The sequence below is a fragment of the Dipteris shenzhenensis genome, chromosome 2 (genome assembly GCF_047967505.1).
Source record: "Dipteris shenzhenensis isolate YYH24624 ecotype China chromosome 2, Dip_SZ_1.0, whole genome shotgun sequence".
NCBI classification, from domain to species: Eukaryota; Viridiplantae; Streptophyta; class Polypodiopsida; order Gleicheniales; family Dipteridaceae; genus Dipteris; species Dipteris shenzhenensis.
In genome coordinates this window covers 38,148,453-38,166,757 of record NC_141597.1, presented here as the reverse complement: position 1 = coordinate 38,166,757, position 18,305 = coordinate 38,148,453, and the positions used below count along the sequence as shown (strand labels likewise).

Here is an 18,305-nt window from a genome sequence, read left to right as displayed (position 1 = left end):
GCCGAGGCCTAGAAACCTTTGTAATGAGATTGTGAATAAACCATTTAGGACGAGCTTTTCCACAGGAATCAACAGGTAGATGCGCCAAATCTCCCCCCAAGCTTGGGGAGCATCCCACCCTTCAATGAAGGACACCGTTTTAATTACCTCTGAAGCAGCAAGTAGTTCGATCACCGCACAATGAGTAGAAGTAAAATCAAAATCCTCCCAGCGTATCAGTAGTTCTTCACCATGAATCATCCACGGTGTATCATTCCACCCGTCATCTCCTTCAATAATGCACTAGACAATCAGTCGTTGAAGGTCAACATGAAGATCAAGGAAGACATCTCGTGCATTGGTAGCCGTAAGGTGTGGAGGAACAGGCACCAACTCCTTAAACGCGTCGAGAAGTGACATAAATGTCCACCCTTCTCATGTGGCGTGTGTCCGAGAAGTGAGCTTGGAGAAGTTCTGAATCGGCGATCTAGCAAGAGATGTGGATAGAGCACATAAAATGATGTATTTTTGCTTTTTACAGCAAGAGCAAACTCCCTACGGTTAGGGAGTTACAGTTCCCGTGATTTCAACATATGAACAAAAATCATTACATTTTTACCACTTCCAACTTATTGGCCCAATGATAAGACTTTCTTTTGTGAAGGGGGAGGTCTTGGGTTCCAATCCTACTCTTTAATAAAAAGAGAGGAGAGGAGAGGAGAAGGAGAAGAGAAAGAGAAGGAGGAGAAGAAGAAGAAGAGAAGAGAGAGGGGGGCGCGGGATCTGCTATTACTCTTTTGCAGGGGCTCAGAAAACTGTCCCCGACCAGAAGCAGCAGCAGTTTAGAGAACTGTCGGAACTGTCGCACAGGTGAGCGCAGAAAACTGTCCGCAACCAGAAGTCGCAGAGAACTGTCGGAACTGTCGCGCAGGTGAGTGGAGAAAACTGTCCGCAACCAGAAGTCACAGCAGTTCAGAGAACTATCGTGCGGGTGAACGCAGAAAACTGTCCGCAACCGGAGGTTGCAGCAGTCCGAAAAAAAAACTGTCGCATAGGAAATGCGCAAATCGAATGCACGCGCAGTAGCTTAGAAAGAGCACATATGGTATAGTTTTGTAGATGTGACCCATACGAGTAGAAGATTCACCACTAGCCGTGGAGACGTATCCCAGAAGCCACACCAAAACTTTTAGCCGGAAAAGTAATCGAGACCAGAGGCTAGAGGCTAAGTATGGCGACGCTCAAAGGCCATAGAGAAAAGGAGATCATGAGGGCGAAGGGATGTCATAGGGGTGAAAAAGGAATTAGAAGTGGAGGGAAGGAAAAGGGAGACTATGACACAAGGAGAAAAGGAGAGGGGGAAGAGAAGCATGTACATGATAGGAGGAGGAATGTTGAGATGTAGACATCAAGGGAAGAGAACCATACTTTATTTGAAAGAAGGGATGAGAGGGAAATATCAAAATACTAGCTAGGTGGCTTTACAAGAATGAGCGTGTCTCATCAAGGAATAGCCCCTTCCTTTTATAGACAAAAGAGGGGGTCTCTCCACATTAATGTATCCTCCCACATGCATGGTGTGTGTGGAAAAGTCTCCCATGTGGGCTAGGTGGTTACGCACTCTCAATTGTGTGCGACAACCCTTTGCCTCAATTTTCCACATAAATCAAGCCCCATATCTCAAGTCTATGATACTCCCTTGGTCTCTTTCCAATTTTATAATATGTTCAAACCTCTAGGAGGACAAGTGGAGGGTTGGCACAAGGAATCTTGCCACTCATCCTTATTTCCTCATTATTTAACTAGCTCTCTTGGTCCTTCTATACCTCCCCCACATGGGCCTATCCCATATGGAGGGAATAACTCAATATAATAGCCATCTCCACCTATTTTATATTGCTTCTCTCATGGACTTTGAGCCATATCTCACTAAATGCAGCCTAGGTGGAGGGGTGGCACATGGAGGAGCCATGCCACCTTGCATTTTATAATATTACTATCATGGATTATGTACAACACACCTTATGGGTCCTCTTACATGGAAGGGTGGCACATGGTCATGCCTTGCCACCTCAACCTTGGGCCCTATGCACATTTTATTATACTATTGCCACATATACAAACACACATACATATTAATGCCTTTTTCCTTAGACAATTTTATCCATAACAGTAGCCATTTTATGCTAAACAAGTTATGGAGAGGATTTTCTTTGCTTGATCTAATACGTCTACTAGCAATGTCCTTGTGAAGCTCAACTGAAGTTGATATAAGAGAGAGATCTAGATGAATGTAGAGCAATCGTTGCAATTGCTTAAGAGCTTGCATTCGTGAGTCAAATATAGAATTGTACATATGGTTGATGAAAATAGATTTTTACGATGATACAAATTAGGGGCTTGCTCTTGTCAGGGTTTGGACTTCTTTTGGTTCATAGACATGATATGATGTTGACTTTTACTCTTTACCTTGGATTGTTTAGATATGGCTCAATTGACAATGACGTCCTTTTCATGTCTAGTTTATCTACAGAGGTACTTACCACTTCAGATGATGCATATTCCCAGGATTGGATTTTGGATTCCGGTGCTTCATTCCACGTTACTCCCATAGCGAATGGTTCTCCACTTATGACAGTGGAAAGACAGGTTGTGTGCATCTTGGAAATGACTATGCATGTGACATAGTGGGAGCAGGTGACATAAAGTTTTTTTTTGCAAATGGGTCTACATTTGTTTTGAAACATGTGAGACATGTGCCTAAGCTGACCAAGAGTCTTATTTCAGTGGGTCAGCTAGATGATGCTGGTTTTCACACCACTTTTGTCTTTCAGAGTTGGAAAATTCAAAAGGGCTCTATGCTTTTGGCCAGGGGTGCCAAGTGTGGGACTTTGTATCCCTTACATGTATTAGGGGTATTTGATCATGTTGTTGCAATAACTGAGCAGCCAAGCACTTCTTTATGGCATTGTAGGTTGGGGCACATGAGCCAGAATGGAATGAAACTCTTATGCCATTTGGGTTATGTACCGCATTTGAGTTTCTCTGATTTTGAATTTTGTGAGCACTGTCTCTATGGGAAGCAGACTAAATCAGCCCATAAAAGAAGGGGAAAGAAAGAGTTTGAAATGCTTGATTTGGTGCACTCAGACGTATGTGGTCCCATGCCTACACGGTCATTAGGCGGGGCTAAATACTATGTGACATTCATTGATGATGCAACTAGGAAAGTGTGGGCTTATGCTATAGCTCGGAAGAGTGATGTGTTCCAGGTATTTCAGAAATGGCTGGCCTTGGTTGAGAATCAGTTAGGTAGAACGCTTAAATGCCTACGAACTAACAATGGTGGAGAGTATCTCTCTCATGACTTTCAGCATTTCTGTGATACACGTGGGATTAAGAGGGAGCTCACATCCCCTCGTACTCCAGAGCAAAATCCAATTGCAGAAAAGATGAACCATACCATTCAAGAAAGGGTGCAATGCATGCTTTCCAATGCAAGTCTTTCTGGTGGTTTGGGCTAAGGCAATGAAGATTGCAGTGCATGTGATCAATAGATCACCTAGTAAGAGTTTGGATGGTGGTATTCCTCAAGAGGCATGGAGTGGCAAAAAGCCCTCTTACTCTCATTTGCGTATATTTGGGTGTGAGGCATATGCACATGTGCCAAAAGAGCTTCGAAAGAAGCTAGATCCTAAGTCTAGGAAATGCATCTTTCTGGGTTATGGTGAAAGTGGAGAGATGGGCTATCGTCTCTGGGATCCAGAAGCAAAGAAGATCATACGCAGCCATGATGTGGTCTTCAATGAGAAGAAGATGCATAAGGCACCCATGAGGGATGTGGAAATGAGGAGAATCACTTTCCAGGATGTGAATCCACCTGCATATGTTGATAGACAGCAAGCTGTCCATGCACCAAATGTACAAGAAATGATACCACCAAGTACTCCCACAGGTATACAATCAAGAGTAGATGATGGATCATCTATTGGTGGAAATGATGAGCCAAATGTGGCTGATATGCAGGTGGGACAGCAAGCTGAAATGCCCTTGAGAAGATCATCTAGAGTGTCTAGACCGCCTGATAGGTTTGTTCTAGGGGTAGACTATGTGATGCTTATTGATTGCGAGGAGCCTTCTTGCTACAGAGAGGCTATGATGCATGAGGATCAACGCAAGTGGGAGTATGCTATGCAATCAGAGATGAGTTCACTTATGAAGAATAAGACTTGGGACTTGGTTTCTTTGCCACATGGAAAGAAAGCCTTGCCATGTAAATGGGTCTACAAAATGAAGGTCATAGGTGATGATGTGCCTAGGTACAAGGCCCGTTTGGTTGCTAAAGGGTTCAAGCAAGAGAAGGGTGTGGACTTTGATGAGATATTCTCTCCAGTTGTGAAGATGACCACACTTAGACTAGTGGCATCAGAGGATATGGAGCTTATGCAGATGGATGTCAAGACAGCGTTCTTGCATGGGGATTTGCATGAGGAAATTTACATGGTGCAGCCGGAAGGCTTTGAAGAAAAGGGCAAAGAGCATTTAGTTTGCAAGCTGAAGAAGAGTCTCTATGGTCTTAAGCAAGCACCTAGAGAATGGTATCAGAAGTTTGATGCTTTCATTCGGTCCCAGGGTTTTAGAAGGAGTGAAATTGATCACTGCCTCTACACTAAAAGGGCTAAGGATAATAGCCTGATAATCTTGGCACTATATGTGGATGATATGCTATTGGCTAGCAAGAATACTTATGAGCTAGATGCATTAAAGTCCAAGTTGCATGAGGCCTTTGATATGAAGGATTTGGGATTTGCAGGTCATATTCTTGGTATGCGCATCACGCATGATCAGAGTAGGAGACTCCTTTGGCTTTCACAAAAAGAGTATGCTACAAAACTATTGCAGCGTTTCAATATGGTGGGGGGGAAGGCAGTGAGTACTCCATTGCCTCCATTTGTGAAACTGAGTTATACAGATAGTCCCAAATCAGATGAGGAGAGGGCCATGATGGCCAAGGTTCCTTATGCATCAGCAGTTGGGAGTCTTATGTATGCTATGATAGCTACTAGACCAGACATTGCATTTGTAGTGGGAGTTGTTAGCCGGCATATGGCTAATCCCCAGGAAAAAGGCATTGGGAGGCAATTAAGTGCATCATGAGGTACATGAAGGGTACCAAGGAGATGTGCATCTGCTTTGGTAAAGGAGACATGCGTGTACTTGGGTACACAGATTCAGACTATGCAGGGCATGTGGATAGTAGGAGATCCACTTCTGGTTATGTGTTCACCTTTGCAGGTGGTGTAGTGTCGTGGATGTCTCACACACAGAAGTGCGTTGCTTTGTCTACCACAGAGGCTGAGTATGTTTTGCAGCCACAGAGGGTTGCAAGGAGGCTATATGGCTTGATCGGCTAGTGGGAGATTTGGGGATTCATACAGGTGTACCGACATTGCATAGTGATTCCATGAGTGCTATTCAGCTAGCACGGAATCCGGTCTTTCATGCAAAGACCAAACACATTGAGGTCAGGTACCATTTCATCAGGGAGGTACTTGAGGACAAGCGCATAGAGCTTGTCAAGGTTCATACAGATGATAGCCCTGCAGATATGCTGACGAAGAGTCTACCTAGTCAGCGGTTTGAGTATTGTCGTGTATTGATGGGCATTGGATAGTATGCTCACTGGTTGTTCTCCCTTAAAGGCACATTGTCCTTTAAGTGGGAGGTTGTGGGGGTTAAAGGTCATTGTGCCTTTACCTCGGTTATGTACAATACTCAAACACATATATAAATGAATGAAAAAGAAGATTAGGGTGGTTCTGCACCCACCAAAACTTGTGTGGCTCTCTGTTTCTCTCTCTCCCTCTTCCGTTCTTGCTTCCGTTGAGAGCTCTCTCAGTCCTTTTATTCTTTTGTAAGATGTGAAAAGGCATGCATTCCACAATATTTGAAAGAGAAGTAAATGAACGAGTGATGTTGAATCGCCAGTCTTTTCATGTGATTGGAGAAGTGCCAGGGCCTATCTCCTTCAAGAAGGAAAGGTTCAATATATTCTTTCATAAGTGCGAACCTTCATCATGATGGGGTTGTCCCTCATCTTTGGAGTTGGCAGACGCCTTGTTCAAATGGTATTTGTTTGTGTAGGTGTGTAAATTTATGAGCCTCTGTGAGATCATAATTTTAAAGCACGGTCTATAATCACCCTTGGGCACCGAGGGAAAGATCTTGTAGTCTACATTGAGACACACTCGATCTAGAAGAAAGGACTACACACAGTGCATGCTATGCACACATAAGCCAGAGATCTACGAACAGACCTGTACAGACATGGGTCTACATGGATGTACTCATCTCTAGATACATGTCACTATCATAGGCATGAATGAGCATGTTTGATATTTGTGGATTCAATTTAGGAGACCCTTAGCTGAGGATGTATACCTTTAGCATGCCACTCTTCCCCACATACATCCGATTACGCCAGGGAGGAGCCACAATGTAAGGCTATGTCTTGATATCCCCTTGCCTTCACCTCAGAGATCTATGATTTTACATGCATTCCCTTGTGCTAGTAATCGATCATTACTTCTTGAGTTGGCACTATCTCAACCCATCCTGGCCACCTCCATAACTTTGACGATTCACTAGATCCCATCTAAGGTAGCCATCTTTTTATCCTCTTGATGTCAACCTTGTGTAGTGCAGTCCATCTTCAAGGAGATGGTTGGTATGGTGGGTAATACGGCTAAGTATAATAGTAAGGGGCCCAACCTGATTGGGTGCAGAAGCTTGCAGCATATGTTTATTAGCGGAGGTGGAACAGTAGGAGGTAAAAGTAGCTCAATGCATTCACAGTAGCAGTTGCATAGGGTAAAGGTGAAAGCACAAGAGTTTGTCGATGTGACTCTTTGGATAACAGAGACTAGAGGTTCTCCAGTTGGAAACTATGGTTGTGCATTGTATGTACCATGTGGCAAGCCTTCTGCTATGGAGTTGCCTATAGAAGTGACTCTTGCTTTTCTAACTATTTTGTTAATGTAGAAGAATGACCTTGTGAAGCACTTTATTTCTTTAAAATTAGTCATAGGTTTTACTTTTTTTCAAATTGTTTTTCAGTACAGATCTTCTCCCACAGGCTTAATCATGGTCTTGTGAGCACTTAGTTTTATTAAAAAAAGACACAGCAGTATTCTTCTCACCCTAGTTTGATTATTCCCTCCTGTTAGTTTGATATATCTCTTTCCGCTCCCCAACAAATGAGAAAAAAGTTAAAGAAGAAGGAAAACAATGTTCTTTATATCCAGGAATAAAGGATGATTAATTCCACAAGGTTGTTTGTAAATTTTTGTTATGCAATTTACCTCAATAGGGTTTTTTTTCCATTGCATAGCCATTCATTGTGAAACATTCCCTGCTTCAGGAATTTAAGTCACTGCACTCGCATTGTAGTTTAGATGTGCTTGTATCTTATTTGTAAAAGGCAACTATCGACATCCTTTCGCAGATATGATAGTAGAAACTAATTTCTTGGACTTATTTTCCACATACAGAGTTCATGAAGCTTTTAGGTATTGTTATAACTTTGGTAACATTTACAAATTTTGTTTGTAGCATGAGTCAACTCCTGCAACATTACAAATGAAGGTCAACATATTGGAGGGGAAAAAAGATCGTGCGTTGAAAATAGGGAGAGAGTACTCTCAACAAAATGAGATGCTAAGCTCTTTGTTCTTCCAGCTGATTCATTCCCCTACTAAAAATGGTTCCTAAGCCCTGCCAAACGAACTTCTCTTTGTGAAACATAGTGCATAGACATTTGATGTCACTAAGAACTTGAAATTGTATGCTTGAAACACATTACTAATTTCTAAATTAGAAAATTAACAATACAGCATTGTAGATTCAAGCATCAGTGGTCATACTTTAGAATTGAAAAAGATACATGAAACGATTCATGTCCATGCTGCACCTGGACGGGCTAAAGGCTAAAGGCAAATGTATGGGCTAAAGGTTGATTTCAGCATACGGGCGATGTACAGGTGGCGATTTGAGATGTACGGGAGGTGAAAATGCGATGTGATACCAGATTTGCCAAAATCAAGGCAAATTGGAATTTTTTGAACACTGGGGATTGTTTTGGGGCCCCAAAACGTGCATTTCGGCACGTTTTGGGCTATCCCGAAACTAGGAACTTTGAGGAATAGGGAAGCACTCCTTAGTTGTCTTCTTGTAAGTTCAAAATATTAAAATTTCCGACATATCCTCGAAAGAGGAGCAAGCATGGATAAGGAAGAGCAACCATTACTTCCACTCTCCCTGTAATACAGATGTACAAAAAGGGAAAGGAGAAGTCAAACGACATAGAACTTTGGAAGCCAAGGGGAGGAAGGTGATGGATCAAACTCTATAGAGGCAACAATGGAGCTATGACGTCTGCTTTGACTCTTGGGTGGAATCTAGGATTTTTTGATTGTTGAAGTTTCATTTTACATCATGTGCATCTTCTACATAACACTAACACAAAATAATGTTATAAAAGTATAGAATTGAAAACCCTAACAGTAGCCCTAACCCTAAATGGATATGTATATATTTATTTTTTTCAATGTTATATAGTGTAGTATTATTCATTTGAGGTGTGCTCTCTATGCCCTCTCCTCATCTCCACTCTTCTTCTCTCCCTCTCCATATTTGTTCATCCTATCAAAGCTACCTTGCCTTCAATTTAGGCATTCTGATCCTTATGAGATAGTGAAAGCTTGAGATTGAGTGATTCTATTTAGTAGCATTCTTTCATTCCATTGAGAGATTTCTATCTATTCCATTCATTCATATCTTCTTGTGAGATATTTGAGAGAGAGTTAGTCCTTCTCCTATCCTATTCTCTATGAGTGAGTCCTAAAGAATCCATGAGAGACTATTCTACTCATCGAATTCAGTCCTTTTCTATTCTATTAGGAAGAGAAAATCACTTAACTAAAGCAAGATAGGAGATGCAATAAAAAACATATTACAAAGACTCAGTCTACAATGTACTATATGGACATCAAGTAGAACTACATCCACCTAGGCTACCGACGCTCCTACAACCTACACAAACAAGAGGTAGCCATTAATAAGAAACTACAGGACCTGCACTTTAAGCATCCCAATGAATCATGAAAGGAATAGGAGATGGACATGACTACAAATGTAGAACTTGATGCATAAACAAGCTGCTAGTAGCTATACCAAAAATTAATGTAACTATAGAAAGGCATAAGGATGACTGACCTAAAATCCAACAACAATGATAGACAGAAGACTTGTGATGTAGCATCAAGCATGGAAGATATTTTTTTGGCATTTTCATCCGTCAAAAGCCTCTAGGCTATTCTTGGCATCTTTTTCCATATTAAGCCTTGTAATAATAGATTAGATTGCATTGCAATCTCTATCTTCACTAGCAAAGTAGATGTTAGTTGAAACAGCTAGCATTGTCACAAAACTAGCAAAGTAAATGTTAGTTGAACAGCTAGCATTGCTAAACTGGGATCAGATGGAAAAATTACATGGTGCTTTAGCCTTGAGATTACTCAAAGTGATCTTGGCATTTTTTAATTTTTGCACAAAGGGGCTTATGGTCCAAAACGCATCAATAAATGCTACTATTGAAGAGGAGTATGAAATCATCATGCTTCTCATTGATGTGGCTAAATCATACTCTACTTTGGTCACAACCTTGAAAAATGTACACAATCATAGACATGAGGGTGTTATCTCTTCTCTTCTTGATGAGAAGAAGTTAAGTAAGTCAACTAGAGCATCTACACCGAGCACCTCAATTATTATGAAGCATTGTTCTTACTACAAAAAAGAACTGCTTCAAGAAGCACTCTATGCATAAAAGGAGAGGTGGCCACTTGAGTAGAGAGTGCACCACTAAAAAGGAAGAAGGGACCTTATTCAATTATTTACCAAATACGCTTCTCTAGTCCTTGTACCATGTCTCCTTATTATCCAAAACCTTGTAATAAGCCTATTGATAAAGGCTTCTTGCATTTTGTATATTACTTGATGTAGTGCAATACTCCTCTCTTAGTTCATATTGAGGGGGGTGCTAAGATTTGATAGTCAAGGTGATTGGAAGATGTGGATATTGGATAGGACTTGGTAGCATATATAGTAAGGTGGTGCCTTGAGTGTAAGGTGTGGAGCACAAGGGGCCTCGTTATTTTGTAAGGTTGATAGTCAATACTATACATGATGTGTTGGAGTATCCCATCGTTATGGTTCTCCTCCATAGCTTCCTCTTACCATATTGCATGAATGTTGATTCTCAAACTCCTCACCTCTTCTCTCCTTTTCAAGGTATAAGGATTGCTCTAGAAAACGGGAGTTGTGTGCTTCATGCTAGAGTTAGATCAATGTTAGAGGTATGCTCTAAACCAATGTCAGAGTTATGTCCAACCTATTTTCCTTTATAAATTTATATGTGATCTTGAAGAGCATGCAAAATCATTTCAAAGCATGTAAAAGGAATTAGGAGATAGAGTGTACTTTTCTCAAAACAATATTTACTTCAAAGCATGTCCACAAAATAAATTAAGATAAACATAATGTCTAGAGCATAAAAAAGTGCTAGAAAAAAGTTCACAAAATTGCATCATATTAAACATCAATTTCTATACTCGCAAGGAGCAATTGAGCTAGAGCCCCAATGCCTATTGTTGCAACTTGGTTATGAGATTGGTCCTATGCCTTGGCTATTTAGATTAGTAAATTGAGTTGAATGACTCAAATGCCTCGTCCATATCTATTTCTCCAAACAAAGTTCTATGACATGTGTAGCCTTTAGCGCCATTTTTCAATGATTTGGATATATAGAATGGGTAAAGGCCCTCAAGTCAAGCAAAAACCATGTAAGACTATTATACTTGATGAGATAAAGCTCAAGGTATGGTAGTCTAAGCATTGGAATCTAGTTGCCCCTTCAATTCAACCTTTTAAAGTTATTTTTATCCCTTTTATGACTCTCTACCTCTCTTTGGTTTTCAGAAAATCTCTATACTTTAAATGTAAAGAATAAGGGAGAGAGATAGGAGACTCAAGTGCAGCTTTCTTCACAACACACAAAAGAGAGAGGACACAAGGTTGGAGGCTGAAGCCTTTCTTCACTTTTGCACACAACAACAATACAATAGAAGAGGGAAATACCCTATATGTCAAACCCTAGAATACGTGGTTCATATGTGAACCCAAACCAAAAACATACGTGGTAGTCTAACTACACCACGAGTACAACTAACATAGGCGGTGACATAAATGATAGTCATCCAGGAGATATATCGGGGGTAGAGCTTGATATCTCAACACTCCCCCTCAAGCTCAAATCCATCTCACGTACACCAAGCAAGCTCCTAAATCTGCGAAGCTTCTCGGTACCCAATGCCTTCGTAAAAATATCAGCCACCTGCTCCTCAGTGCTGACATAGACAAGATCAATCTCACCAGCTAGAACCTTCTCTCTCACAAAGTGATAATGCACCTCAATGTGCTTCGTTCTAGCATGATAAACTGGGTTATTAGCAAGCATGATGCTGCTAATGTTGTCACAATGAATGACAACTGCTGCATGGATTGACTGTCCCATATCTGCAAGTAGCTTCCGTAACCAAGCTACCTCACATGCAGCCATTGCTGCACCCCTGTACTCAGCCTCTGTGCTCGACAAGGCAACTGTTGGCTGCTTCTTGCTGGTTCCTTTGCCTTGAACCACGGCCTCTTTGGCTCCCCCTGCCTCTAGAACTACCACGTCCTCCTCCATAGGACTGGTTTTCCTGTTGTTGCTGCTGGTTCTGATTTCCTGCACGGCCACCAAAACGGCCTCTTCCTCTACCCCTGCCTCTACGTGTATTCGAGTAGAAAGCAGTCTCTTGAGAAGTTGAGGTGGCTGAACCACCATTCCTTTGCTCTTCACTCAGCAAGAGAGCAATAAGTTCCTGAAAATCAGGAAATGTTTCACGGACTCCAATGGATGTCCGAAACTGTGCATAATCCTTCCCAAGACCATTCAAGGTCACGGACACTAAGTCCTCATCATCAACAGGTGCTCCAATGGAGGCAAGAGAATCTGCAAGGCCTTTCACCTTCAAGGAATACTCATTTATATTCAGATTTTTCCTTTGCACATTGTGCAACTCCTGCTTTAGCTGCATCTTTTGTGCTTTGGTATTTGTGCTATACAGCTTCACCAATGTATCCCATGCCTCCTTAGGCGTCTCTACATCCTGTATATGCACAATCATAGAATCTGAAATGCTAACAGACAGCCAATACAAGCATTTTCTGGCTTTTTCATGCCATTCTTTAAAGGCCTTCAATTCAGCAGGAGTGGGAGCAGCACCCAAAACTGGTTCTATAGTTTCACCACTGATGTAATCCCAAACTCCCTTTCCCATAAGGAAGTTTGTCATCCTGAACTTCCATGCTTGGAAGTTGTTCATGTCAAGCTTCTCACTGACAATGGTAGACAGATTCTCAGACATTTTACAAATCACGAATTGCAACAGCAACCTGTAAACACAGCAAATGCCTCACAAGGGCAAATAGCAAAACTTCTGCAAACAGCCTCACAGGGGCAGATCCGCAACACTGACGAAAGTGGTATTTCACCACACAGTCACTTCCTAGTGACGATTTTGCATCAACAGGCAACAGGCATGAATCTGCAACTCCCAATATCTTTGCACACAGGCATACGATGCAATTTCTGTGGCACCTTTCCACCGACTAGCCGCGCAGTGGTCGCACAGCAAAAAACAGGGCCTTTTTCTGAGTGCCTGCGAATAACTTCCGCCTTCAAAACGGGCCCCGAAACGGCCTCAAATCAAAAAAATAAAGTCACCTGTAAATTTTTGAACGGGAACATTGTTAAAAGTCCGAGGTTGCTAAAATGATGAGATGATAGGACAAGAATTTCAGGTTCCCAAAAAGATGTCATTTTGCCTCCCTACGATCCTCCATAAACATAGCAGTTGAGGGATATGTTCTTGACCTAATGCTTGGTCGCTTGGATCCCTCACCCTCTACTTTATCTTCCCCTTCCCTCTCCCCCTCTACTTTATCTTCCCCTTCCCTCTCCCCCTCCCTCTCCCCCTCCCCCTCTCATATTCTGGAAGGTGATGCATTCATGGAGAAAAAGGAGTGTAATAAATTATTGACCCTTGCATGCGCGAGCAAGCATGCGCACATGTCCACACACACAGTGTGTTCTGTTGATGTGTTTTTTCTTGCACACACATACACGTGCACATAAGCAAGATTCTTCCTAAAGGAATTGAACATAGTAATGTGAGAGGGAATCGAATACAAGCAGTTGACAGGTAGGGAATCGAGTAAAGCCTGATGACAGGTGGTAAGAGTCTTCCTAAGGGATTCCAGTAGGAACTGAGGTGCACTTGCTCGTCAGCTATTGCTAATATAAAGCCATCAACTGTCATAGTCTTGGGTGGAGGAAATATCAATTTGGACATTCTAATCAAAATTTCTTCCTCATCGTAATGCCCTCTCTGAAATCACCTGCTAGAAACAACATGCCCGGATGCTACCATCTCTGAATGTACATGTGTTAGGTTGTAATCCCTCTCCCCAAGCCTTTGACAATGACGGGCAGGGAAAGGGGGGCCTGGCCTTTCCCGCTCATAAAATGTCTCATGGGCTAGCTGCGCGCTTGCCATTTTATGACGGGGAAAGGTGTCCCGCCACCTCCCTTCCCCTACTCTATCAAGGTTGCTATGGTTGGCCAGGATTACATCCTGATTGTCCACCTCTGACGTCCTAAAACCCAGAATCCTCCACTCAAAACCTCGGCCAAAACTCACGGGAATCCTCCAGGTGGCCTCCCCAGCTCACCTTGACGACCAACTAGAAAGGACTAACTGTCGCCCTTTTCTGGTCAGAATCTGACCGGGTTCCTCCCGAAAAGGACTTTGTGTGGTGGCCCGTCTGGACTCCTTGAATACACGAATCATGATGAAAGGGATGCCATATCGAGATGAACGACAGTTATGATGATTTTGAATTAAAAATCTTACTGCTCACTGACTGATTGTCTCACTGCCAGTCCGAGCTACACTCTGTGGAACCATGGTTTCTCTCTTTCCTTCACATCTTCTAGTTTGATCCATCCCCTCCAGCACACTAGAAGCTATGATCCTCTCCTTCTCTGATGCCAATGCTAGATTAGCTTGTTGGGACCTCGCCACCGGACACCATCTCCCCTGTCGCTTGAATTGTGCCTGCCCCCGCAATGGATTGGTCTGTTTGGGACATGATTCTCTGGCAGCCTCGCAAATACAACGGAATGGCGTGGTTGGCAGCGGCGAGATTTTCTTTTGGGCGTTGGATAAGGTACTTGGCACTCTTTCAAGCTCGGCTTGACGGAGAAAGAGCGACACTTTGATGGAAATGAGCGTGTGTCAATCCAGCGATCGCCCTCATTTATTTACTATACGTGAACTCCAAGTGAGCAACGTACTAGGCATGTCCACACATTGTTATCTTCGTTGCACTCATTTCAATATAGTGACGTTGTAGTCTTGAGTTTGCAAAAGTATCCCAGATAAGGTTTAGACGGATCGGTTTTGTCTCAGAGCAGATTCAAGCTGATAGGTGCTACCCTGTTGAATGGATTGTACCACTTGCTTGCACGTACAATGGTGTTTACATGGCTGGGGGTGGCTTGTCCGGGAAAATCTATTTTTGGGAGGTGCATGTTCCTTAAATCCAATGTTTAATATTTTGTTGTTATCATCATAACGTAGTCTTCCCCTGGCTATATAATTAACTCTCCCCCATGGCTGAATTCTAAGGTTTCGAGCTGGAACCTACTGGCGACCTGGGTTGCACATCACAAAAGAGTCAGCTGTCTGGTTTTCTCTGATGATGACTCACTTTTAATCTCGGGTGCAGATGATGGCATTGTTGTTGTCTGGCCTCTTGTATGGTAATTTTCCCTCATTTGATATCTTAGTCCTTTTGGGCTAAATTTATAGAGTCTACGTCTTATGACATAAGTTTTTACTTTTGTGCGCATATGCAGAATTTTGGACACAACAAAGAAGTTTCTATATAGGTGGTCCGGCCACAGGGCCCCCGTGACAACAGTCATCTCTAGTGCGGGTGGTGCAAATGCCATAGTAGTGTCTTCGTCACTGGATTGGACGTGCAAGGTAAAGCTGGAACCTACCAAGTTAGTATTCATTCGAACAAACAAGAAACAATTTAGAACTTATAATGCAGGTTGGGACTTCTGAGTCACCTTGCAACAGTGGTGCATTGCACGCCACTGTTCAGGGGGAAACGTCCTCCCTCAATGATGGACCATTGTTGTTAATCATGTTTTTGATTCTGCATGGCAATGCATGAGCGGCTCACATAAGGAGGGGCAAAAGTTGCAGTCCTTGTCTAAGAAAGTGCTTGCTCTCGTGTCGATGAGAAACAATGTGTCAGCAAGTAGCTTGTGCTGGCTAGTATAAATCAACCTTCCACAGAGTGCCCGAAACATTTGATACACTGAAAAGATGCTAATCACAAGGCTTCTCCTATATCACTAACACTTTTGACAGTGAGTCTATGGTAGTTCTCACTGCTTTCTCCTGTCTGGAAACAAGAAGGTAATAAGGATCAGAGTTCAACGTTCTGTTGTCAAGCGCACAAGGGTAACCTCAAGATCTCTCTCCTGATGGCTCGAAAGAGGTCCTACCTTCTGAGTTAATGTTTATTCCTAGTCCTCCATACCCTTAAAACGTTCTCCTCTCAAGGTAGTCTCCTATTTGTAGTACAAACGCTTTGCAAGAAATATGGGACATTAAGAAAGCCTTGCAGTCCAATGAGGAGCAGCATTGCTGGGGCATTCAAGAAGTTTTCCATTTCTTAAGGCACTATAGTTTTCCATTTCTTAAGGCACCTATAGTTTTAGCTTCTAACATTCTAACGTAGAATGAGTGTCTTACTCTGCCCTTCCGTCTCAATCCTCGCCTTCCTACAAAGTAGGATAGAGAACAAACATCACTTTGTATTCTAGTTCTAAACTCATTGAACTCTTCCTTTTGTAGTAGAATGACCCATGAATGTTACTAGTTCTCTCTCTCTCTCTCTCTCTCTCTCTCTCTAAGGAATTGTTAAAAGAATGATTGTTTTTTAGAGTTTTATGATCCAAGGCTTAAAAATCACTTAGACTAAACCTTATAGCCTGTCGTAAGATACAGGTGCTTGAGAAAAATGACTTTTTGAAGGGGGGACGGGGGATTTAAAAAGTAGTATTATATATAAGCAAAAATTAAGTACAGCAGCAAAAACAAAAAGTGCAGCCTCGTGGAGCAGGGAGATAGAATCAAAATGGTCTGAACATCTCAGCCCATGAGGGCTAAGTAGACCTGCCAGAATAATGAGCTGTTTCTACCAAAGTAGCCAAAAGTTCTACACAGACTCCTCCGAAACCTCTTCAAAGAAAGAGCCTGCATCATGGGTCTTGTGGAAAATAGGATTATTTTGATGTTCCAGATGTTCAGTTCTGGAACCATCTGCCAAATATTCAAGAGAGTATTCAACTTCCCTATATCACCAAAGAGGGCTTGCTTCAAGTTACGATAAAAACTAACAGATGCGATCGAACCATAAAGGAACCATAAAGGAGAAACTTCAGGATTGCAATTCGAAGTCCCCGATCCTACACGGAAATTCTCCCAAAATAATCTTCCAAAGCTGTGCTATAAAGGGGGGATGTTGGCAAACTCCGTTCACCCCGAAACAAGTTGACTTTACAACCCACAACATTGTAACTAGTCTCTTGCAGGTAATGCATGAAAAATCAAACAAACAAAAAATAATGCTTGAAGGAGTGACATGAATGTTTTTGAAAGTTTTACATCATAATGTTTTGCGTTCTACTTCTTTGGGCTTTTATGGGACACGTTGTAAAGTAGTGGCATACAATTCAAAACCTTATAAGAAGGTGTGGCTTTCCAAACATGAATTATTCTAAGCTTCGAAACTGACTCACTGTCAAATGCGGCATGAGAAAACTAATGCTTTTGAGAAATAGATGCAACCCATGGGTTAAATGGATCTTTTAAGTTTCTTAAAGAAACTCTGAGCCAATCGACTTTAAAGAATTCTAATATATGCAAGCAAGGGAGGCTTTTGGTTAGCTAAGTATTAGCGTGAGGTAATGGACTCAAGATAATGAGGACATAAGGCCAGATGTCTATCAGGGTTTCCTGTCGCATCCAGCTCAATGTATCTTGGTGATTTGGTTATATGCAAGACATGGCGTCACTAACGAGGGTAATGTTTGTTGAGCTTGGACATGAGTTCTCAGCAATTTCCAATGACTAGGTGTGTCTTTTTGGAGTGGAACGCCAATGCCTACATGGTAGCTATGGCCTTGATGAGACCCTGATAGAAGTGAAAGTGTGTCTCACATATTCCATTTCAACGCGCAAATGAGTGTACTACTACTCTGAACTTTTGTAGAAAACGGGGAAGTGACGAGTGCAAAATTGGTAGTCCTGTCAAAACCGAAAAGTAATTCCCATATTAGTTTGGGAATTCTACCAAATGGGAAGGAAACCGAATCTCATTGTGAATTGTAGATGGGCAGTGAGTGCCGATGGGGACTACCAACAAACACTGAGGTTTGGGGCAGCACGGGATATATTTGGATGATCTAGCTAACGGTGGATGGAGGGGCCAACTCTTGTGCATATGGTGTGCTCCAAGGTGATTGGATCACATGAAAGCTCCATAATCCTTCATTTTGGAAGAGAGGAGTAAAGAATTAGCTTCAGGGTTGAGTTTTATGGGAGGATGGTCAAACTCAAATGACAAGCCATCTTTAGCGTACCCCAAAATTAGCCATGCTATATTATATTTAGCTCTTCTTCACCTTCTCACCAGGAAAATTGCGATACAGCCTACCTATCACTATAAAACCGGCACCTTCTCCTAACTCTTGATCGTCTGCTTTCTTCATTTCCCCACTGCTTCTTTACAACGTGGCTTTTCAGAGGGGACATTTGTTAGAAATGACCCAACAGGTGTACACACAGCGGAAGACTTATAGTAATGCCTAGGAGCTCACACAGTGTGCATATGGGGTGTGGAATCACAAACTTCTTTACTTAATGTGCATAATATAGATGTGTAGACTCAACAATAGACAATGAACCAGCCAGATAGAGAAACCACCAAAATATATATTTTCGTCCAAAACTATGGACACAATACAAAAGACATAGATCCAGAGTCCCACCAATGGTGTGGTCCTCTCATCTTACCACAAG

The 18,305-nt window shown here is 42.1% G+C and overlaps 1 pseudogene; it reads left to right on the top strand.

Moving 5' to 3' along the window:
- LOC147904723 (uncharacterized) overlaps nt 1–7,749 on the top strand; it is a 33,286-nt pseudogene extending 25,537 nt beyond the window's left edge.
- Nucleotides 7,750–18,305: the final 10,556 nt, after the last annotated feature.